The sequence below is a fragment of the Coenobita brevimanus genome, chromosome 70 (assembly GCF_032717465.1).
Source record: "Coenobita brevimanus isolate Jiangsu-jjx chromosome 70, ASM3271746v2, whole genome shotgun sequence".
NCBI lineage: Eukaryota > Metazoa > Arthropoda > Malacostraca > Decapoda > Coenobitidae > Coenobita > Coenobita brevimanus.
Genome location: NC_137023.1, coordinates 29,351,454 through 29,377,637, shown reverse-complemented (window position 1 = coordinate 29,377,637; position 26,184 = coordinate 29,351,454).

Sequence of the window (26,184 nt, the reverse complement as noted above, 5' to 3'; positions counted from 1 at the left end):
GTGTTGTGCCGCCCATTTCTCACCTGAATGTAAACATCGCTTCACTACACTTGCTCGCTTCACTCGCTGTGCTAGTGTGTGTTGCAATCTACTGAGAGAGTATAGCCTAGAAGGAAGGATCGTTGGTCTTTCTTGACACAACAGCATGTAACACCGGATTTCTGGCCGGTTCCTGTGCAAAGACTGAAGACGTTCTGGGCCGAAAGTTGCTCCATCTAGCATACAGACATCATTTTTATGAAACTGTGCTGCTCGTTTGTTTGAGGCAGAAGACGGGCTGTCTTCGAGACCAGATATAGCGATTTTTAAGCGATTTCAGAAGCGCTCGAATCATATTGATCGCTCCCTTGTAACTACTACACTGGACACCCCAGAGAGCAATGTTGTTTGTACAACGCTGGCAGCGCTTTGTGAACAAACTGTTCAAGTCGTACAGGAGTCGCTCCTAACAAACCAGCCACCTGGTGACTCCAAGGAGATTTTACAGCTGGTTCTTCTGTTTCTGGAACCAACGTCTGTTGAGCTGGCTCCAAGCTGAAAACCGGAGCCTACCACCAGACAGGTGGATGGGAAAAGCTATCTTCGTGTTCAACATTTTTCTTTTTCAACATCAGATCAGTTCAACATGACACCCCGTGAGCTCAAAGGCATCACCAACATCTGTCTCTTTATCGCCCTGGCATATGCCAAGGCTTGGGCTCGTGTACCTATTGCTCAGTTAGCTCCTCGTGTGGATGTGGAGTTCTGCAGAATCTGGAGGTGCTTAAGGAAGAAGGCATTCTCCGCGACTCACCTAAGCAGGGGACCACAGGATTTAAACGCCACCTTTGGTATCTATCGGCCACCCTGGTTGGACTAGCTTTTTTTTACAGAGGGCTACAATCAGAAGACCTTAAAAGTATGTGTTACAGTCTTATGAAGCCGGGCTCCATAAAAGGAATGAAGCGCCTCGAGATGAAAGGCTGGATTCTTTCAAGGACAAGAGATTCGGAGACTTTGTTACGACAGACACCAAGGATCTCTTCACAGCAATGGATATTGATTCATCGTCCCTAGAGAAGCTCCAAGTGGCTTGGAAGGATGACCCTAATTTAGAACTCGGGCTGAAACACGTCTCACGTTTGGGGGTTGTCAACGACTGCACTGAAAGGGGGATTGCGCTGATTGCAAAGTTCAACTCTTCAATTACTACAAATGAAGAACACGAGCTGTATCTCCTGAACGCCGTGTTCAAGCACGGAAATGATCGAGAAGACGAAAGCAGAAATGTTAGAACGAAAAGAACTCTAAAGCATGCCTTAGTTTCTGTGTTTTTGTATAGGAGTGAAATAGCTACTTAACTTGCGGGACTCCTAAATATTGTTACAGTTTATTTTTTGTGTATGTTTTTGGTTCATGTAAATTAATGTAACAATTAATAAGGATAAAAATTACCATTATTATTATTTTTGTCAAACACCCTAATATCTATCTATCCATCTATCTGTATATATATATATATATATATATATATATATATATATATATATATATATATAGTAGGGAATTTATATAAGCAGGGATTTCATGAAATCCCTAGTGAATCAGTGAAATGAGTTTAAACTGGGATGGATTAATGTGGGTTAGGTTAATTTGGGCTGTGGTTGCGTTAGGCAGGGATAATCTAGGTTAAGTTAGGCTAGGTTAGTTAGGTTGGGTTAGGTAAGGTTAATTTATTAGAATGCTTAACATAATTTAGCATTCATATAAATTAGCCTAACCTAACTTAACCTAAATGACCTAGCCTAACTTAACGTAGATTATCCATGCCTAACCTCAACACAGCCTAAATCAACCTTAACCACATTAATCCATCCTAGTTTACACTCTTATCACGAATCCCCAGGGATTTCGTGAAATCCCTGTTGACACAAAATCACTGTAATAGAGAGAGAGAGAGAGAGAGAGAGAGAGAGAGAGAGAGAGAGAGAGAGAGAGAGAGAGAGAGAGAGTATTGTCTACTATATATTCTTGCATGTTGTTAGTGGTCGCAAACCCACCTCGAGTAATACTGTGTTTGTGGAAACAGGTCTTTACTGTCATTGTGTAATCGAGTAGTTTTTAACCCCGTTAATACGATGACGTATTTCTTCACATTCCAGCAGCCGTCACACTACTTCGTTCAGTTTAGTTCTCCTGTACTGAAGTCGTAAACGAAGGTTAGGCTATATCTAACCCTTCCTGTGTGAAAAGTCTAAGATGAAAAGAAACGGCTGAAAATAGGAGGATGAAAGTATAAAATATCTCTTCGGTCTGAAGGGGTAAAAATTAGTGGAACTCTATAATTACCCTTTCTGACAGCATGCAGATTAGTTCAGTTCATCATCTGGTGGTAATGTCAGTAGTATCCTCCTCCTCTCTGTCCTTGAAGAATCAAAGAGAGTGCAGTGTGTTCTGAAGAGACAGTATGTAGTGACGGAGTTAGAAAGTCTTCATTACACCCTTCATACCTGATGGCTCACCCTAAGCTGAATAAACTTTCTGAATGTGACAAGTAAATAATACGTCCTCTGACTTAAGAGTTTAAGTAGGCAATGTAAGGGGTGAGAAGGGAGTGAAGGACCAGGATAACTTCCTTACTCGATCCCTTCAGACACGATTTGAAAGGGTTCTTTGGAGGAGCGCCTAGGCATCGAATGATTCAGGCTATGTATTTGATGTTAAAATAAAGGTTAATACTCATACAGCACATCAGAAATATTGAACGACAAATTTGTGGAATGAATCTCCTAGGGAAGTGGAGCTAAGGAAACTGCTAGGTACTGTAATGCGTCCCAAGGAATTAGCGTTTCCCTCTGCAGCGAAATTTCCAGCATGACGTCTAACATAATCTAGTGCTGTGGCCAGACACGGCAACGGTGATTTAGTGAATCAAGCTGTTATGATCTGAGACCCATTTTTTCACATACAGAATTAGTCTCGTCTGCCATGGCATCGTAAATAGGCTAACTACGCAAAAAATTGAGACTGGCCTTCACAAAATTAAACGTCCCTCTCTCGCTCCCGGCCTTTCTTTGATGACCATCTTGCAAGTCCGTATTGCTTACCTGGCTGCGGGTAAGCTATGGAGAAGCTAGATTTTCCGTTTCAGTTAGTGCAGGTTATTAAATTGCTTTAACATGAGTTCCTGGTCAGTGTACTCACAGTGTTTGAAAGTGAATAGTAGAATCGGCCACCACTGTCAGATATAAGCAGGCTGTTTACCACGGTCTATATATTCTGTATAATATATATATATATATATATATATATATATATATATATATGGACACTTACGGTATTGTACATTCGCACTGTATCTGCCAAAGGTACCTCAATGAACTTTGCAGTAAACTAACCAAGATCCTTGCTGTGAAAAAGGCAGCAATATGTGTGTGTGTGTGTGTGTGTGTGTGTGTGTGTGTGTACCTGTTCCAATGTGCATGTTTCATTCGCTTTGTAAAGGGTAGGTATATGCCCTTTTACTACCGTCCAACAGAACTATTTTCAGTCTCTCTGATGCAGAGGATTTTATGCGCCTGAGGGAAATTCCAAAATACAAAAACATTTAACAGTTATCACTGGTTTGCCGTGGATGTGAAGCAACCCATCTGAACCCTGGCTCAACATGAACCATACCGTATTCTGTTACCTTTCTCAGTTACCTCTAACTCACTCTCACTTCATCAGATTCATCTGGCTTTGGTCGAAACTGACTAATGCAAGGCACTGTAAGCTATTTTTTTTTTTTTTTTTTTTTTTGTTCTTGATCTTGGCAAAAATTTTGAAAGAAACCTTTACTACTCTCAGCTGCCTAGGAATCCTACAACATACATTTTCACAGGTATACTCCTGTGGCATTCCAAACCCCAACACAATTCCAGCTCAAGAAATATCTTTGTCACCTATGCCCATTCCATTGCCGCCCTGACGTATTCATTCCTCGAGAATATTTTGATACAAGCCTTTGATACACTTAAACATCTAGTCGTACAACACTCTTCCGCAAAGTATACTCTCCAGTGCGAGCACCACCGCCTAACAAATTCCCAGTCCATCCCACCCATTACTTTGCTCACCACGCCCGTTTATTTTACCCCCTCCCCCGACACTTTCATTCTTGTTGGAGATTTTGAAATAAAGATTCTTAGTCTATCTATCTATCAATTGCCAGACTCCTTAATCCCGTAAGGAGTGACCACAAACAAATCGCCTCCATGTCGCCCTGTTCCCCGCCATTTCATTGCCCTGCTCCCATTTTACCCCTCCCCCATCTCTCATATACCTCTCCACTCCCTCCCTCTCATCCTTGGTCTCCCTCTCCTTCTCCCCGCCTCCACCTCACTCACATACACTCTCCTCGTCAGTCTCTCATTCTGCATCCTCTCCACATGGCCAAACCACCTTATTGTGTTTCTCCTAACACTTCCTATTACATCCACAACCACACCACAACGCTCCTTCACCTCCTCATTTGTTAGTCTGTCTCTCCATGTGACTCCACAGGCTCCTTTCAGATAACTTATTCTTAGACTATAGACAATTAATTCAACAACACTGATTTTTGCAGGGTATACTTTCCTGTGGAGCCCCACCGCCCATACACTTTCCAGGCTCACCACTTACGCTTTGCTTACCTTTACCTTTTTTTTTTTTTTTTTTAACCCCTTCCCCCGAAGGTTCCATGATCCGATGCCGGCTACGCAGTCAATGAGCGCACTTGTTCCGACCATGAAAAGATTAACAGCAGGAGTGTTATATCTCATGTTCCAGTAACTAACTCTCAGTTGAGAATAATTGTCTAGTGTTAACTGGAATAGATGACTAGAATTCTTCTGATTATTAGAGGGTTAACATGTCTTTAAACTGGTAGCACCCCATTAATTTTGAACTATAGCAAAGAAATTAGCATTTCAGTGCGATGTTAGTTTCGAAGAAATGTTATGGAAAGATGTTGAGCCACAAAACGCTCTTTTCCACTAAACTATAGGATGTAAGCTGGAAAATGAAGCTGTGTCGAGTGGATTCCTTCATCCTTGATGACGTATTTATTCAGGTTTTATTCTGGTTATGTCTGGACGAGTTAATTCATTTTAGGAGAGGCTTCTTGAAGTGCTAAGGTCATATATCGCCTAAAGTAAAATGAATAAAAATTACATAACAGGGATGAAGTACTCTAGCGAACAAACTTTTGATGATTTACAGCCATTAGGTCTGTGCTGCGGAGTGTGCCTGGCCCACCTCACCTCTGCCATCTTTTACTACCTTCACTATGGTCACGCATTTTTGCTTTGTTCTTGCCTCAATACTAACAAGGCTTATGGGCCTGATGGGGTCTCTCCTGTTGTCCTCAAGAACTGTGCTTCTCTACTGACACCCCGCCGAGGCAAACTCCTTCGTCCTTGTCAATCAACTTGCACCTTTCCTTCTTGCTGGAAGTTTGCTCTCATTCAGCCTGTCCTGGAGAAGGGTGACCATTCCCGGCCCTCTAACTATCGCCCAATTACTTTTACAACCAGTATTTCAAAAGTTTTTGAGTCTATTCTTAACAGAAAATTTTTAAAGCATATTTCCTATTACAACCTTCTTTCTGATCGTCAGTATACAGTAGGTTCCGCCAGGGACGCTTCGCTGGTGAACTCACCTACCTTTCAGACTTCTGATCATCCACTTTTCGGGACTTTGCCGAAAGCTTTGCCATTGCACTTGACATCTCAAAGGCTTTCAATCGAGTCTGGCATAAATCTTTAATTTCCAAACTGCCCTCTTACGGTTTCTGTCCTTCTATCTGTGCCTTCATCTATAGCTTCCCGTCTGGTCGTTCTATTGCTGCTGTTGTAGACGGCCAACGTTTTTCTCCTATACGTATCAATAGTGGTGTTCCTCAGGGTTCTGTCCTGTTACCAACTCTCTTCCATTCATTCATCAGTAACCTAAACTGTACATCTAACCCTATCCATTCATACACTGATGACTCCATCCTTCACCATTTCATTCGCTCCCGCAGCGTCCATCTCAGCAGCTGCTTCAACAAACAAGGGATGATGCTATGGCACACCTAATGTCTTGCTTGGCTCATATCTCTGACTTGGGTAATAATAACCTTGTTGTTTTTAATGCCTCAAAAACACAGTCCTTTCGTCTGTAAACCCGACAACATCTTCCACAGGAGTATCCTTTATTATATAATAATATCTAGCTCAATCCTGCATATCTTTAAACATACTTGGAGTTTCATTCTCTCGGGATTTATCTTGGAAAGAACATAAATACCTCTCTTGTAAAATCTGCTTCCAAAAGATTGGGTGTGCTAAGCCAACTCCATGCCTTCTTTACCCTGCACAGTTGTTGGCATTACACACGGGTTTTATTCGCTCCTGTGGGGAGGCGGTGGCTGAATCGGTAGAGAGGCGGCCTGCAGTCCTAATGGACCCAGGATCGAATCCCAGCTGGGGCAGGGAACAGTTTAAGGATTTGAATCTCCGAAAAGCAGACTTTCCTGATCTACCAGATGACCCGCCGACATGTCATAAAAACACCCCCGCTAATACCAATACACCAGTCCTGTATGAGACAGCCCTAGCATGTATTCAATATGGAAGGTGGGTGTTAGCGCCGAAGTGGTGACATGTGGAGGTGTAGGAGGACTACTGGGCCTCGGAATGGGTCACTGCCCCCGAGAAATAGGCCCTGCAGCCTTTGCCCAGAGTCGGACACATAAAAAAAAAAGAAAAAAAAAAGAGTACAACTCTCACGTGTGGGGGGGCTCCCCACACACAGCTCTTCTCAACAGAGTGGGATCAAGGGCTTTTCGTCTCATTAACTTTCCTCCTCCTACCGGCTCCCTTCAACATCTGTCTCTCTGCCGCACTGTTGCATCTTTATCTCTTTTTTGTGGCTACTTTAATGGTCACTGCTCCTCTGAACTGGCTGCTTGCATCCCTCCACCACTACGGCGGGCGTGTAGCACCCGTCTAGCACCAAACTCTCATCCCTTCTCTGTCTAACTCTTTTATGCAGAAGTTGACCGCTACTCCCAGTCCTTCATGTATGCAACAGGTCAGCTCTGGAATTGTCACCCTCTGTCTGTTTTCCCTACCGTCTACATCTCCAGTATTTCAAACGCATTGTGCCCAGGCATCTCAAAATAAATGGATCTTGAATTTGGCTCTCTGTTATCTTGTTTTTGTTTTTTCCTTGAGGGAGCGATTTGCAGGCCCCTGGCCTTTGGTTCCTTCTTCCTTGCATGAAAAATAAAAGAAAGAGACTATCATTCAACTTGAAAGGGACATACCCAGCAGGAGGATTAGATATAGCCTAAATATACTCCTTCCATACTGGATTTTCGTAAAGGCGTGAGTAAAATCAGCTGAAAGTGGGAAGAACTATTTATAAATCCATGAGCCGAGTGAAGTGATTTACCTATTCACCCCTACAACGTCATTTTCAGTGTTTTTTCTGGCTATTTCAGACGACTGTATTCATCCTGAAAAAGGTCTACGGTACTGGATCGGCTAATGAGGCTGAATTCTACTATCACCTCGAAAAGCGTCATTAAATGAACAAAATATCATGAACGTAGAAGAACTAAATTTTACCAATAGGTTATTTGACTGACGAAGTTAAGGTGTTCGTCTTAGGATGGTCACATTTATTTTACATTTTCCTGGTACTTCTACATCATATATACATGTCTAAGATATTGAAAAAGGTTTAATCATTATAATTATAATAGTGTTACAAATGATTTGATGATATGTTACAGATGATTTGATAATTTCATATAAACTAGCCATTATAAACTAACATCATGTAAATGTTATTAGCCATGATAAACTAAAACATTATGTAAATATTAGTGTACGTATAATAATGTATAAGATATAACCCAGTAAAGCCATGTATAGCCACAAAAGACCTGCATGAGAGAATGCATGCTGAGTTATGCAGCTCCAGTCAATTCTGCTGAAGTAAATCGTCTAAGTTGAAAGGGGGACGGAATGCACCGGCTAACCGCCTCAGTTCAGCATCAGAACTCAGGAAGGGCGTATCTGTAATAATCTAGTCTACAGTAAAGCAGTCTAAAACCCGTGTGGACGTTTGGGATCAACCCTGACTTTCAAGGGGGCAACAGTAGGTAACAGAGAGAAAATGTGTTGATTATAATTTAAGATCGTTTTACACCAGAAGCGACTTGATCCACACTATTTACATTTGTAATGTGTTTATGAATTACAGCTGAGGTCATTCAGTGAGGCAGTTCACATCAGAAGGAAGTATGCCATTTGTAGTACGTCACGTAACGTAGCTTCTGGTATGAGTTAACTCAGCTGTATTTCAAAAACAGGTTGAACACGCACTTACAGTAGCTTGCGGACCTTCTAGTGTGAGACGACATGAAAATCAGACATAAGTTAATGTCATCCGCACTGTGTAGGTTATGATATATTACAATGCATGGGAACAAAAAAAAGTTCATTATTTCCTTGTTAACCTCTTCTCTGTGCTGGTGTCCTTTTCATGTAAACCTGCTACCATCAGATGGTTATAATCAATGTTGGAATGGGTGAACTGGAGGAATTAAATTGCTTAATGAAGAAAGCTCGTATTGCAAACTGCGCTAACTGATTCTCGTTTATATAGAGATGAAATTCGGCTTTTGAGCACACTGAACATTCGTATGTAGAGGAGTATGTTGACCTTTCGTGGCCGGACAACTATTTAATTCCATTCCAACTAACATAGATATTTTCTATGATGTAGATTAGTAGTTTAGTACGTACATTTAGTACAATGTCAAAACTGTTACCAGAAGATAGTGTAAAGACGTCATAAAATGATATTGTACCATTTCAAGCTAATTCTTATGAAAGCTGCATTATTGTACTTAATTATGAAATTAGTTTTTATCAATTTCACACAGTGTTGTAGATGCAGTTATGGCCCCAGATTCATGTGGATTGTATAAATGGACATTTCAGTACTAGACCGCAGAAGTGTAGGGGAATCAGGTTCGTCTTGTGAAGTCCAACACATGTAACTATTCAACCCAATGCGTCATTAATATTATGTTGTTGCTACCACCAGACGATTTTAATTATGAAGGGTGCTAATGAAATTTTCGTTTGACTCCTCCAACTACATATGTTTCCCTAAATTGAGTATAATTGCCATGTGGTAGCAAAAACAACAAATACAACACGTCGCTGGATGCAAGCGATTAACGGTTGATGGCCAGCAAACTCCCTTGATGGCTTTGCATGACTAAAAACCTCCAGCATTCTTTTGAGGTTCGAACACGTGCACACGGCGAGGTTGTTACTCCAATTGCAGAGTTCCAACAACGATGCCTTCAACAAATGATTTTCAGAATACTGATTTTCAAGATGATTGCTTCTTCATTTTAAACAAGTCTAAGACTCCTGCAGCAGCGGTTATTATGAAAAATGGACTAATAGAGAAAGTACAGTAGATACCCAACTGTAGCTGACAGCTAATCAGCATATCAACTTTCTATGTATCCCGCTCAAAGCACTGACTATTTAAACCAATATTTGAGGGCCAGCAACCCTCCCATGTTTTGCCGCCTTCTTCAAACGCTATCGTTTCGACAGTGTTACCAGCTGTTCAAACTGAATACGTGCTAGGGTTGCCTCATGGAGAATTGATGTGATGGTATCAACCCAAGTTTTTTATATGTTGCTGAAAACTGTAGATGATAAAAAATAAAGATTTTGACTTAAGATCATCAATGTGTTGCCCACACCAGCTTGCGTCATTCGGAACAGCAGATCACGTGCCTAACCACATGGCCACTGAGACGGGATTATTTCCACCACCCAGGTATGTACTTCTTTCACCTGAAAAAACAAATGCTAATACATAATCTTCTTATTTACATGCTCTGATTAAATCAGTGCATTTGGTCAAATAGCAAAACACACCACAATACACATCACAACACTAACACTGACAGACGCGTAACCGTGTGGAAGTTGTTGTTAATAAGGTTAAGCAGAGGTCTAGAAAAATCTGGAAATGTTAGGAGTTTGGGGAACCTATTCCAGTGGAAGCTAAAAATAAGCTTAGATTTGTACACACGGACAGCATCAGTCATTAATACAGACTATCAGTTTTTGCTACGTCCCAATCATCTCACAGAAAATAATCCACAATAGTCGGCGATGCATTCAGGCGCCAAGCTCTACTGCTGGGTGAACAGGGATTCCGAAGATAGAACCATTGTGCAAGAGTCTTATTGGCCTGATAATTGAACTCGGTTTTTCCAGCTGAGAGTGGGAACTATTCTCTCCATTCAGACAAATATCCGCTCCTGTCTCAGTTTATATTTCATACTAGTTTTCGTGCCGCTGCCGGTAAGCATCGATACTGGATTATGGCAGTAAGGTTGGGAGCTGGCAGATCAACAAAACGATAACTGAGAAACTGATCGTGTTGGTCTGTCATAATTAACCTTGTCGGGGACTTATGTGTTTGGGCTACATATGAAGGGATCATTAACCGTATTACTAAATAAGAATTCATCTATTTCTGACTATTGTTAATTGAACAGCGATACACATTGGGTATGGTTAGCTTACATGCTATGTTACGTAACACATTTAACAAAGAAGACGGCAAGCAGGATAAGCTTTACTTTCATCATGTTTCATAAATGACTGTCAGATGCTGGGGCTTATTTACATCTTTACGCATCATGCTTAAACTCTTGAACCCGGTGACGTATACTCTAGTTTATTCTTCCCAACTCAATGTAATTTTACTCATTATAGGTGAAAATTTTCGATCTGGAGGGGATACATATATTGTTAATGAGCCTCGTCATTGCTAGTTCCCTAGTAAGTTTAATAAAATCGCCTGGCAGCACGAAACACAAAATATATCATTGGATTAATGGGGGTAATAATACCACCCTGTGACCCAGACCTTGGTCATGGAACTGCTTCTTTACAGCCCGTACCAAAATGGCTCTATTTCTCGTTGTCTTAGGAGGGTTTTTAACTACCTCTCTTTAGCAGCTTTTTTCTAAGTGTAGTACGTTAACCCTTTCAGTACTGCGACAGCTATATTATTATATTTCAGCTAACACTGAAATATAACCCTGTGAGTCATAGGAATCTGAGAGTTTAAATGATCACCATCAACTCAGTCATGGTAGGAAAAACTTTAGTTATCTATCTAGCTGTCGCCAGGTGGTTTTATTCACGACGATTTTGGCCATAAAAAACTTGAGTGTTGATATCTAGCTGCATGTTACTTATGCAAACATTACCTTCATAAAAACAGACACAGGAATAAAACAAGAGACTAATAAGGTGTAAGAAGCAGAATTCATTACTTAGGAAGAAGTCTTACTAAGTCTCCTATGCCAACTATACGAGTAACAAAGTGTCCCTAGTCAGCACGATAACTTCTTTTTCCAGTTTGTCATAATGTAAGTTTATGTAGTGTGTTTGTGAGGGCTATATCTAACCTGTCCAGTCCGAAGAACATACCTTCACTAGAAAAGATCACTTGATGCTAACGATAGTAAGGCAAATAAGAGGTCCTTGTATTCAAGGCCTAATAATAATAATAATAATAATAATAAATAATAATAATAATAATAACACTGTCATTATTCATTTCCGACAACCATTAAAAAAATCTACGCATAAAAAAAGCACGTTAAAAAGAAGTTTCTCATCCTTAATGAGATTGTAAATGTTGGGTCATTTGCGTTACGGCTGCCGTGTCTGAGAGAAGACGAGAGACTCTTCTTTTCTCCTCAGGGATTTGTCTTCTTTTTTTCTTTTTGTATTCAGGTCTTATTCTCGTTATCTTAGTTGGGTTCTTAGGACCGTTTCCTTAGTGATTTATTTTGAATATTACTCTTTAAAATTCTCTACCACCTATTTCATACCAATTTAATGCCGAAACAGTTTGCAACAAATATAATACCGACAATATGACCTTGTCATATGCTTAGATTTATTAAAAAGAAAGAAGTGTATGGTAACCTCCTTTGCTGGCATGAACACCCAGTACTGACACAAGTTGCCTTAGGATGGTAACAAAAATTAGGTCTTATAGTGACACCTTTTGTTATTTGATTCTAGCTAAATTCGGACGAATTACGTCAGTTCAAAGACTTTTATTATGGAACGGTAAAAAGGGGAGCTCCATGCGCCCCTTCACTATAGTGACGGCATTATTCGCATAATATCTCGCTTTATATGGTTTGTTTTCATTTGAGGGAACTGGTTGGCTCGCAACTTTAATGCTAAATTCTGGCTGCATGAAATTCGATTAGCCTTATTTATGAGGAATGCATGAGTCTCCTTGGCTACCAGTCCAACTACATTAGCCCACAGACAAAGCTGAAAGAGGGTTATGATGTTACTCAGGTGATAACAAATTACACCACCAAACGACTTTAACCTGCTCAGGAATTTCCGCTCGCACTGGGACAGTGAGATGCAAACCGCTGTTGTACCATACGATGCCATGTTTTTCATTTTATTCCTGTTGCTACCAGATGATTTCAAATATGGGACCACATCTTGTAGTGAAGTAGTAGTAATGGAGAATATATTCATCACCTCCAATTCGTGATCTCTCCTAAGCTTAATAAAAAATCTTGAGGCATCAATAATATAATAGAAAAAAGACGTTATCTGAATGAATGAATTATGTACATTATATACTGGTCTCAGAAGATGCAACGCAATGTCAGCATTTTCTATAATACTGTCCCAAACAAATTTTTTCGTCGAGTCGTCCAGGGCATTAAAATGGAATTACTGTCCATGTGAGATTAAAGAGAAAATACAATGCATGAAAATTACGGACCTCATGTTTTTATCTTAATCCCTTTCGTACGAAGACACACTTTCATTTAAATTTTACCACTACCAGATGATTTTATTGAATAAAACAGAGATACGATGTGGCAAAGAGGTTGGTGAAGGTTATACCTCACCCTTCTAGTTCCTCATAAGATGAAAAATTGTCTGAAGACAGCAAGACTAATACATGAACGAATCTGTCATGGTAGGAAAGTTCCTCATGTGGAAGCTTCCCGTAATGAATGCTTTCAGTAAGTGGCTTGGCAGTAAGGCCTTAACTCTCCCAGCTCCCATGACGCACTCTCAGGCCACAGTATGCTCTCCTAAACAGAATGGACGCATCTGGTTACAGTAACAAAATATTGCTAAAATGACGACATTATAGTTAAGGGATATTTAACTTCAATACAGTAACGCGTTATATTATTTTTGCTACCTTCTGAATATCTCCAGTTTAGGACAGACCCATCTTACACAAACGGTTTGAACCAATATCCACTGACTTTTAAGCAATTTCACTCCGATTTTTTAAATCATTGCAGCATTACAAATTTATTAGTGCTGGATATACTTTTGAACCAGAAACAGTTAGATTCAGCCTTCATTAATACTTTCACCACATTACATTTCTCCTAAGCTGATTAACTGTGACCAATTACGTCCTCAGAGTAAAATGATTAGTTGTGACAAGTCTTCAGTAATGTTAAGGCAATCGTCTAAAGGTAGAGACAATAAACAAATGGGGAAATCATCGTGCACAGAGGCTGAAGTGCCTTGGATATCAGCCGCTTCAGAATGATGACGGCATATTCATTTTTTTTTCTCCCTACCTTCTAACTATTTAATTCGACTCCTTAAAGGCCACTAGTGTTGCATAAATTAATGATGGCTTATGTCCTCTAAGTCGAAAATCTTTCTAACTTGACTATTGACAACTGAAAGTAAAAACAGCGAACATAAGAAAAATCATCGTAGTAAAGATGTTAAAGGTAGTTCTTTGTGATCAGTATTAACGTGGTCATTAATAATAATAATAATAATAATAATTATTATTATTATTATTATTATTATTATTATTATTACTCGCTTGAAGGCCGCTGAAGGCGGCCTTTTCGCTCGATATCAAAATGACATGATAACTTCAATGTCCACAAAGAAAGTGATCCGCTTGAAGGCCGCCGAAGCCGCTAGATGTCAAAAGGCCAGAAATGAGTCATATCTCGGGAACCGGTGACCCGATTGGACTGAAAATGATTTTATTCTTAAAGCTAGAGCATTTGAGCGGTACATTGCTGTGACAAAAATTGCGCTTCAGTGCGCCGATTATGCTGTGTTACGGTAACAAATGGGCAAACAAACAACCATGCAGAAAATGGATCGTTATAATACAGACGATAGATTATTATGCCAACCTTTATCAAGGCAAGGCAATATAGTTTTTATTGGTGTGTGTGTGTGTGTGTGTGTGTGTGTGTGTGTGTGTGTGTGTGTGTGTGTGTTGGCAAAATATCTCGAAAAGTTGTGAACGAATTTTCACCACACCTTCAGGAAAGAACAACTATATAGATCTGCAGAAGTCTGTTATTTTTGGTTAGGATTTGATCAAACACGTCCGAATGCCAGCCGCCATATGTTTTTATATATGGACTGGCTTTTTGTGAACCGCGGTGACTGAATTCCGTTGAGTAAAACAAATTTTCTTCACATGTGGTTTGTAGGTAGTAATCAAACAACATAATTTAGCGGGCGATTATCATTCGGCCCTCGAGTGCTTTTGTTTCATCATTACCATCATCATCATCATCATCATTATAATTATTGTTGTTGGTGTTATTATTATTATTTTTATTATTATTATTATTATTATTATTATTATTATTATTATTATCATTATTATTATTATTATTATTATTATTATTATTATTATTATTATTATTATAAGTAGTAGTAGTAGGAGTAATATCCCCCTCTTCTTGTTCTTTTCCTTTCTTTCTTTGCTCAGTGTATCTCTTGACGCTGAACTGTTAAAGTAACTCTCCTTGAACCACCTCCAAATACGGACCTATATTTTCCTGCTGTTCTTGCTATCACCTAATAGTTTTATTCAGCTTGGGGAAGATGTGTCTTGACGAGGGGGTGAGTGTAATATCCATTAACTCGTTGTGCATTCTGTCATCTTTTTTGTTTGGGTCTTTCAGCCAAGTAACTTTTTTTTAATTCATCTTTTGGAAGTCTTATTGCAAGGAAAGGGAAGGGAAGAATCTCCACTGACATCTTCCTCTGAATGACGTCATTTAGTATTTTATTTTTGCTCTCACCGAACTTCGTTTTTTTTACTTCTAGACACCTATGACTCATTCTAGGTCAATAATAATCGTCGGGCGTTGGCTGGAATGTAATATCAAAAGTGCCCTTAACAAGAAATGGTTCAGGGTGGCAGTATTGACTCTAAGGCTCCCATGACTCACTCACATCTGAATAGATTGTCTGGTGTTAGCTGCAGTATAATCACTGAAAAGATGTAAACAAGAAAGTGTTGAGTGCCGTAATCATCTGAACCTGAGAAAAGGAACAACAGGAACTCTCCGCCATGGACATAGCTATAGGACTGGTGGTTGCATTTTTAACACTGGAAACTGTATGGTTTCGTGGAGAATTATTTTACATATTACATCTGCTTAATTTAATTCTTGCTCTTAATGTCATCTTAATATCGACTTATTTTGCACACGTAACATACATGATACAGATGTAATATGAAAAATCAGTCGCTGAGGAAGAAGTGGTACGACGTCTACTAAGCCAAGGAGAATATGGCTGTGAATGGGGATAGGCAAAGCAAGACAGCTGGGGCTTGAGCTGATGTGATGATATAGGGTAGGGGAACGGATCTTTGACTCTTCAGCTCAAGCACCTCTTTTTACCTGTATGATTCTTACCGTTGGACAATTTCATTCTGCTTAAGAAGGATTTCCCCCAGTAAAGGAAATGAGAGACAGTTTTTGCTGCTATCTATATCAGAAACCATTCCTAAGCAGAATCTTATCGTCTGTAGGTACCAGTGCTACGCTCTATTTACTCTAGATTGACGAAAATATCCCATCACTCCATCTTGAATTCTAAATTGTAAGAATAGACTAATACTAGATTATGATGCTAGTCACAAAGAAGTGCAGTGGAAAGTATATAAAACCATGATAATGTCTCCTGCCACAGAGTTACGTGAAATATGCTGAAAAAGGAAGACTGTTGGCCATATTAGAGTAAAAGCAGTAAAACTGGTCAGGCGTCATCATATTGAAGGAGTTTAATTCAGTAACATATATTCATAGTAATCCTGGTATATTTCTCAGAATGTCTTGTAAAACGCCAGCTATTAAATGCATCAGGGATAAATTTGTTAAGAGCAACTCATTAGTGTGCATTTAATAGGCTGGGATAGGGGGATGTCGTTCACGTCATATAAAAATAAATCTAACAACAAAGGTAAATCTCCTGGACCAACGAGGCAGTGGGCAATTATTGAAGTCTTAGCAAGCAAGACAGACGCCGATTATGCCGGCAGCTCTAAATTGTTGCTGAAGTATGAGAGTTCGGAGGGCAAATTGAAGTGCTTGTTTAAATGCCCGAGCGGGAGATTACACTGTGCGGCCTAATGAGGCTAACTTCGGAGCCGGGAAAGAAGGTGGGTCATGCTGAACCAAATTAATTTTTGTATCATCAGTCACAGCCAAACTGGATAACTGCACGTATGATACGCTTTCTCATTTAACCCATCCTATGCGATGATGCAGATTTATAGCACATTCTTGCTGCAGCCAGGCGTATTTCTTTCAGTTTAGGTTAGCCCCTGAGTATAATAATAGTTAATGATGATTGTACCTAACCCCTGCAATTCAAAATGTATCTGAAAGAGAGTAGAATCGGTTGGAAGAAACAAAAATAAATTACGGTAAGCTGAAAGACGTTGCCTGACTCAGGCAGCTTTTTTTTTTTTTTTTTTTTTTTTAATAACAGAACGGAGGAAGGAAAAACAAATGGAGAAAAAAAAATAATCCATACACCAGATTACTGGTGTCCTCTGTTCATAAAATATCTGTAACAGTTAGACTTGAAGAGTTGTAGGTTGAAATTTGGAGGAAAACAACTCTGGGGAAGCGAGTTCCAGAGAGATGCAGTTCGGGGAATGAAAGAATTCTGATAGGCAGAAGTTCTGCAATATGGTTGAGTGACATTCCAGTCATGAGCGCTACCAGATGCCCGTGTAGCACGAGGGAAGGCATGGAGAGGTGGCACCATGGACGCAACTTCGTCTGAGCATTTGCCAAAAATATCTGTAAAATAATGCAAGGGAGGCAACATTCCTTCTTACTTGCAGGGGAGGTAGTTTATATGTAATGGCAGGGTTGTTAATGATTCTAACAGCTTTATTCTGAATTTTGTCTAGTTGCCTTAATGCAACCTCTCCACAACCATTCCACAAGGGTGAGCAATATTCAAGCTGAGAGCGCACATGACTCTTATAAATTATAGCTAACTGCTCATCGGCGAAGAAGTTACGGACTCTGTACAATAATCCAAGTTTCTTTGAGGCGGTTTTAGCAAGTGATCTGACATGAGAGGTCCAGCTGAGGGCACTGTTAAGTGAGACACCAAGAATTTCAATACTTTTGGAGATGGGAATATTAGTAGCACTGAAGGTAATGTACGAGTCTGGCAATATCTGTCTATTGGTAAACTGTATATATTTAGTTTTACTAGCATTAAAAGAGACAAGGTTGTTTTGTCCCCATTCACTGATTGTAGATAGATCTTCATTTATGGAGATGGCTGTATTGAGTTGAGAGGTAGAGATATTAGACTTTGTAAATGGATGTCTGAGTGTGAATGAACTATGTAGTGTTGAGTCATCTGCATATGAGTGAATGGGATTGTGAGTGACAGATAAGAGATCATTAATATGAACCAGAAATAGGGTTGGCGCCAGAACTGATCCCTGCGGCACGCCGGTGTTAATTGAGTGGAAATTCGAATATACATCATCTACTTTTACTCTTATTTTCCTGTCACTAAGATAAGAAGAAATCAAAGGAACAAAAGACGTTAGTCCATAGCAAGGGAGTTTGGACAGCAGGGAACGGTGCCATACTCTGTCGAAAGCTTTAGAGATATCAAGAGCTACTGCATGAGTTTCTCCAAAAAGATCAATTGATTGATGGATGGTATGAGTTAAGAGACTGAGTATGTCAATGGTGGATCTTTCGTGGCGAAAACCGTATTGTCTATCATTAATTAAGTTGTTGGATTCAAGATGTTTAACAATATGCTTATTAATTAAAGTTTCAAATACCTTACCAAGAGAAGATGTGATAGCTATTGGTCTGTAATTGGAGGGGTCAGACGAACTTCCTTTCTTCGGAACTGGGTGGATATTGGCTTCTTTCCATGAATTTGGGAATAAAGAAGTACGTATGCATAGTCTGAATAATTTAGCTAGGACAGAGGCAAGTTCAGGGGAACACTTTTTCAAAACAATTGGCGGAATTCCATCTGGACCTGGAGCTTTGTTGGTAGGTAAATTGTCTAGGATGGATTTTACAAATCTTGTCTGTATTTTAAGTGGGGCAATTTCGGGAGAATCAAGTTCCAGTACTGAGACATTCTGGCTGGTATCATCTATGGTGGAGTTTCTTGCAAAGGTACTAGCAAAGATATCTGCTTTCCCACGTGGGTCATTTGTAATATTGCCATCTGAAGATTTTAGTGGGGGAATGGAAGATGACTTGTTAAAGTTATTATTGAAAGAATTAAGAGTTGACCAGAATATTCTATTGTCATTAGGGTTGTTAAGTAGTTTTGATGCTTGCTTTTGAAGAAAGTTTGATTTGGATAGATTTAATACAGCTTTTGCATGATTTCTAGCAATTTTAAATTGGGAGAGTGATTCAGGTGTTTTTGATTTTAAGTAAGAGTTATATGCTAATGACTTTTGGGCTGTTGCTCTGGCACAATTGCCATCAAACCATTTTGGAGAGTTTGATCTTTTAGTGAATTGTTGACTTGGTATGAATAAATCCATACCAGCTAGTATTAAGTCACAAATGTGGGTCTGGGTAGAATTGGGATCACTAGAGAAGAAAGACTGCCATGGAACATCAGCAAGATAATTTCTAAATCCATCCCAGTCTGCCCTGTCAAAGTGCCATCGGGTCACCCTGACAGGTTCGGAATGGGGAGGTGTAGGAGGGTTAACTAATGAGGCTTTGATGAGATTGTGGTCAGAGGATCCAAGTGGTGACAGTACCTCTATCCTGTATTGATCTGGATTATTTGTCAAGAATAAATCCAAGAGATGGGCATTATGGTCAGGGTTATCAGGTATTCTGGTTGGTTGCTTTACCAACTGGGTGAGATTAAACGATTCCGCAAATAGCTCGCATTCTAGACCAGCGTCGTCAGTCCGGGCAGAATGCAATAGCCATTCAACATTGTGTATGTTAAAATCACCCAAAATGGTAATTTCATTGCCAAGGGCAAGGTCAAGGTTACTCAACTGAGTGGATATGGAATCAAATACACTGGGTTCCGAAGAAGCATTGGGGGAACGATAAACTACACAGATATATTTGGTAATGTTTTGGCAATTTAATTTATATAATGAGTAATCAAAACTGGATGAAGTGAAGTTTAAAATAGTATCAACTGCATATTGGGATTTGATATAACAACAGGTGCCGCCCTTGTTTCGAAAGTTTGTAAGGAGATGGTAACCGGGAAAACAAAATGGAGATATATCGGTAGAGGGTGAGATTTGTGGTTCTGTGAGGAAAAGGGCCAAAGGGGATATGGACTGAAGGAAAAAATGAACTGAGTTTAAATTCGTGGTAAGGCCGCGGATGTTGGTAAAGAATAAGGCCACACCGTCACCTCTTCGCCGACGAGTTTTTCCGGAAATAGCAACAGTCGCTGCTGGCACAGTCGCTTGATAGCGACCGGGAGGACCCTGTGCCTCCAGCCCTACCCTGCCGGTGGTGGCAATCCGAGATACCACCTCATTTGATTGTGAGATTGCAGCGGCCATTACTAAAGATGTGAATAGAAGGTGTGATATGTTATGCGCATGTAGTGTGGTGTAGACAGTTGAAGGTAGAGGTATCATGAGAGCATGCTGGCCTACTCTCTGTGTAAATGAATTCACTGAAAATGTTCAGAAAAGGGAGATGGTCAGGATCAAGTCCTGAGGGCTGGTGAAACGGGAGCTCCAGCTCTCCCTATCACCAGCTTGCCATCAACCTCGGGAGTACTGCCCTGTTCGACTGGTGCTACAGTCTACTCCTCACAATGCATTATGAAATACAGAAGTATTTATAATTGAACATGATTCCTTGTTACACATATACATTAAGATGTTTGTTATGCCATAAATGCTGAAGATTAAAAACATCCCTCAGAGCACTCATCACTTGCTGTTAATACCTTCATATGATCTGCTGGACTTTCTTGTAAAGTTTATGGATGAAAATGGCATTTAATTGTCCACAGTATGGCGAAAAATATGCTGCTTAATGAATCACTGTATAAAGTGGTTGTTGGGGGCGCCCACCATCCAGTTACTAAAGGTACTCTTAACTTCGAGTGACTCTGCGCTGAGTGAAATGCCAGTTGGTTTCTGGTAGTCCTAGAAACTATTTATTAAACTGGGTTGTAACCATATGACTAAAGGTACGCCCCGTGGTCTAGTGCGTTAAGGCGCTCTGACTAGGTGTAGCTCATAAGGGTTTGCAGCTGGTGGGTGGTTGGGGTTTGACTGTTCACGTAATGCCACTCATGACAAAAAAAAATATATATATATAAAAAAAAAATAAATAAAACTGGCTACTATCACCTTAAGAGTACAATAAAGTAGCCAAGCCTGAGACTCAACGCTACTGATGGGACAACAAAGAACTGGATGAGAGAGTTGGTGTACTGCCTTCAAGAGGTGAATTCTGAGGTCATACTAAGACATAAATCTTCCAGGATTATGTGTTGGATTTGCAACGGCGATGCAGGAAGAAGCACGGAAATTCAAATGGTGATAATGGGAGAATTTTTCAACCTCCACTTCTTGTTACCAACTTCTATATTATACATTGCTTTATTATTACTGAGAATAACCTAAGCCATAAACAATAAATACCATTTGAAAGTCAAACCAAGAAAATAGAGTGATGCATCGTATAGGCATAACAAGGGGGAGGGCGGAGACTAAAAATTCCTCTCATTATTACCACTGAAATTTAAATGTCTTACTCCATAACTGTGGCGAATCCGATATATATCCATAGAACATTTTTGTCTAAAAATGGCGTCAGCAATCACCTCCTGAAGTTTATACGTCAACTTCTAGCACACACACACACACACACACACACACACACACACACACAGATTGATAGACTGAATTTAATAAAGTGATAAATACTAATGTATATACTTATATTATTCCATATTTCTAAGGTTGTATGCAATATATTTAATATTCTAATCAAACTTCAAGTAAACAATTGTCATCTCAGCGGAATTAACAAGGTACAGTATAAAAGAAAACATGTCAAGGCAAAAACATCGGAAACAAGAAGCAGCACTCAGAGTGCAACATCCGTCCATATATTGGTCCCTGAGCCAAACATTTGACTTTGCCCTGTGACCTTGTCCTTAAACCGACTGATCTCAAAATCGAATGTACTTCGTCCTTGCATGACCCTCAGCACTTCCATAAAGTTGTCTTATGTGGATCAAAACAGAGTTAACCGTTCCCATTGTGCTTTATCTATGACGTAATTTTTAACGGGCTGAATATCTTCTTCCTTCCCTGACCTTCAACTAGTCCATCATATTTAGTTCGGGTCGAACGAAACTGTTTTAGTTTTAGGATAGAACTTGTGCATATGCCCTGTGACCTTGGCCTTTGTCTGATTTTCTAAATAGTCTAATCAATTCGTCGTGTCCTAATTCGCAACGCCTTTGTTAATCATGTCTTAATCTGATCAAAGTTATTGAAGCTGATCTTGTACTGTGACCCTGACTTTTGTCCAACTGTTCTCAACACATCTGGGCATAACCCGAGCTAACCCTGGACTCTTCCACCAAGACTGGTTTTCAAAACTGAGATTCTCTCTCTCTCTCTCTCTCTCTCTCTCTCTCTCTCTCTCTCTCTCTCTCTCTCTCACGCCTAACAAACGAGATACCCGCAATGGTAAACAAGAGTTGGTGTAATAATGTCCGTAGACTGAAAAGAACAGCTTACTGATAAACTAGCATTAACTGGATTATGGTGTGTATTGGTTTGGAACAGGACAGAGAAAGACTACATGATTCACTGCCTTATTGAATCATATCCCTCAGTGAATTATAGATAAATCACTTGTTGCACTGGTGACCCATCAGAGGCAAACGTCTTCGACCAGCGGATTATACGGATCAGCCAATAACTGAAGAATCCATTATACTCCAGGGGTCTTCCTCTCTTAGAATAGCCTCCTGTTACTCAACTACCCCAATATACTCTAGTGATCCTCGTCCTTCCATATAATTCTGGTGCCCACTTCTTACCAAATACTAGACTAGTGCTTCTCCCTTCATGTACACCTATGACCCTCATACATACTCCCCTGGTCCCTTTCCTCTACATCCTCAGATTTGGCAGGTGGGTCTCTGAACAGATCTAAGCTACCAGGTCTCTTATTTCAGTACTGCAACCTATTTCAACTTTGTGAGCTTAAGTTTTCCCATACTCGGTAAATCGGACATATTATATTAAGTCCTATCGTAGTTTTATGAAACGTAACTATTCTTACCTCACTTTACATTTTAACGTCCTGGCTCATCACTGTAGCCTAACATCCTAAAGTAATATCTTAAATTAACATCCTGATTTATCGCCATAATCTAACATCATAATCTGTTATCCTACCCAAGCATCGCAACTTAGTTCAGTATGTGCCCTTCTGGCAAAGAAAATAGCCAAACTCTCCTGCACATTGGACATTTGCAACCACGACATGTTCGTGGAAAGTACTGCAGCTCGTACAGCCCTCACTGAGGGAAACTGAATGATAACTCCGTAGAAACTAACTTATCAGACATTAAATGGTACCATCGACAGTGACTCCTACACCCCAACAATCGTTAAGAGTAAGGATGATATCAGACAAAGACATAAAACTGCGAGTTATCAGGGAAAATGGCTCTGATACCATCGTTCAGCCATGAAAAGATACCCGTACCCGAAATTTGAAAAAAACAAAACAAAAAGAGTAGCGTGGCTTAATGGACCTTTACGAGGAAATTTCAAGGGGGTGCATGAGGATTATGAGCATCTTGCCTGTGACAAAGGACCAGAGCTGAGACATGACGGACGTGCTCTTAACTCCCCTGCTCCAACCTCCGCCTGTGGATGTGGCACTGATGTAAAGTATGTGTAAAATCTTTTATCACAACTGTCCTAGTCATCCTTGACTGGACAGCATGTCCCACACCTAGATAATACGTCGGCTAGATATCTTAATACTGAGCGCTGGTTACTCACAGCTGGTTGAATTACACGTTTACCATCTCCGTTAGGCTCAACACTCACCTGAAATGAAGGAAAAGAATGAGTTAGGATTTGCTTTCCAGTACCTATCATTAACACATTAAATAATGGATAACATCAATCAATATATCTAGTAATTAAATTTGATTAGACACTGGTTAATGAAAATTGCTTATTGTTATATCGTTATCATGGCTTGTGAAGTCTATCCGATTAACAGCCTATGCCCTGCCCGCTGGCCAATGGTATCTTTTAAGACACATCTTTACTATGATAAACATGCGATGATCTCCGGCTGGTATGAATAACGTACACATCTCCAGATCGATCGTGTTCGTGGAAGCGATATACACACTTCTGATATATCATCAACAGTAACAATGGTTTTAATTTTTCAAAATACTGCATATGTCATGCTTGCACTAAATTTCAAAAATTAAAATACTTCATAGCAACTTATTATTGATGTGTAGATGACTATGTCCCTCATTTCAGCGAGTAACTGATACTGTTGTTAACTCTAAGTTTTGTGACATCTCTTTCTTTACTTATATATATATATATATATATATATATATATATATATATATATATATATATATATATATATATATATATATATATATATATATATATATATATATATATATATATATATAATCAACCATTGCAGCTCTAATGCCAAACAAAGCCCTTCCCCAACCTTTTCCATGAATTCCTTGGTCGAGCGAATCTCTGCCACGTTTTGTCTCCAGACTTCTCTGTCTCATCTCACTGCCTGCTGTCTGGCCTTTTTCACCTACAGTTACAACGTCTTGGAGTCCAGTCAGCCAGACCCTTGCTCTGTTGGTTATCACTTATTCTTGCTACATGACCTGCCCACCTCCATTTCTGCACTTTTATAACTTCAATAATGTCTTTGACTTTACTCTGCTCTCTCACTGAAGTTGATCTTTTCCTCTGTCCTAGAGATATACCCAACAATGACCTTTCCATTGCTGTTCGAGAACGGCTTGATTGATTTCCCATCGATATTGTCAGTTTCTAAGTCTCACTACCGCACTTCATAGCTGGGATTATACATTCGTTATAATTATACTTTTCGTTTCATACATATTGGCAAGCTACTTTCCATGATGCCCCTATGTAGGCCTATGTTTACCGAAAATTTCCATTCAACTGAAATGCGTCTTTTCATTTCGCCATCATGGCCTTTGGTTATTTATCATTTGCTCCAAGTAATTGTACTCCTCAGCTTCTTCAAGAATGTCTTAGCTTATTCTGATTACGCTCTTTGGTGTATTTGAATTAAACATTACTTTAGGTTTACTCCTGCTCTTATTGAGCCCTACTTTGAGACTTCCTCTAGATCATTCAGCATTACTTGTAATGTCTCAGCTGTTTCTGAGAACATGACAGTGTCATCTGCAAATCTTAATTGAATAAGGTTTTCTCCATCAATGTTTAATCATTTGTTTTCCCAGTCTAGCTTTCTGAAAATATTTTGTAGGCATGCTGTAAATAGCTATTTTTGGTGAAATTGTATCTCCCTGATGCACGCCCTTCTCAGTCTTATTTTTTCCCGAGTCTTTACTTTATTCAACTGTAGCAGTTACCTCTTAATGTATGTTTTCTGACAGTTTTACAATGTTCAGAGTTATTCATTGCTCCAACAGTGAACTTTTAACTCCTATGTGCTCTACAGAGTCGAGAGCCTTTTCGTATGCAACAGAGTCTAAGTACAATGGTTTAATATATTCAGTAGTTTTCTCAATTCGCTGATTCACTTTGTGGAGAGTTTGCTGATAACTGGCGAGTTTGTAAAGAACTGGGAGTAAGCTAATGGGTCGATAGTTACTAAAATCTTTTGAGTCACCCTTTTTGTAAATAATGAAAAACCATAGCACTACACCTTGTTTGTTTGTTTTTTTCTTCTTTGTACACTGGTTAAATACGTGGGCAGGCGTGTTTTGTACTTCTGCATCTGCATTCGACAGTAAATCTGCTACTGTTCCATTTTTTCCAGGGTCCTTCTGTCTTTTCATATTCATCAGAGAAATGTTTACCTCGTTTGGTGTTACCTCAGGTATTTCGACTGTGTCAGCTGAAAAGTTGGTGTTATTGTCTTTGATGCATACAGCTCTTTGTAAAATTTTTCAACTCTCTTCACCATCCAATCTCTGCATTTAATGATACCACCGTTGTTGTCTGTCAGTGATGTAATTTGTTGCTTTCCTAATGCCATTTTAGTTCGGACCTGTTTCAGATTTTCTCATTTTTTAATAATTTATTTGATTTCATCCTTGTTTTTTTTTCTTCCCTCTACCTTTTTTTGATTAGCTTATTTAATTCCGCTCGTTCTATTTAATCTTTCTTTGTTTTTACTTTCATCTCGTTTCTTGTTTTCATGAGCTCGATGGTCATTTTTGAATACTTTCTGGGCTTCGTTGTTTTAGCTTTCCCTGCTTCCTCTGCTGATTCAATCATTACTTTTGTTAGTCCATCATTCGACACTTCAGTGTCATACTCATCAGAGTCCGAAATCTGTTAGTAATTTGTAAGTGAAAGGCTGCGTTGTTTTTGCTTACTTTTATTGATAATATCATTTTATTTTTAATCACCTTCTTCCTTTCACTTATGAAACTGAATCCACCAGTCTGTGGTCATATTCTAGACCCACTTTGTTGATAACTGTGGCATTTGTGATCCTATTATTCTTGTCTGCTATAATGAAGTCTATTT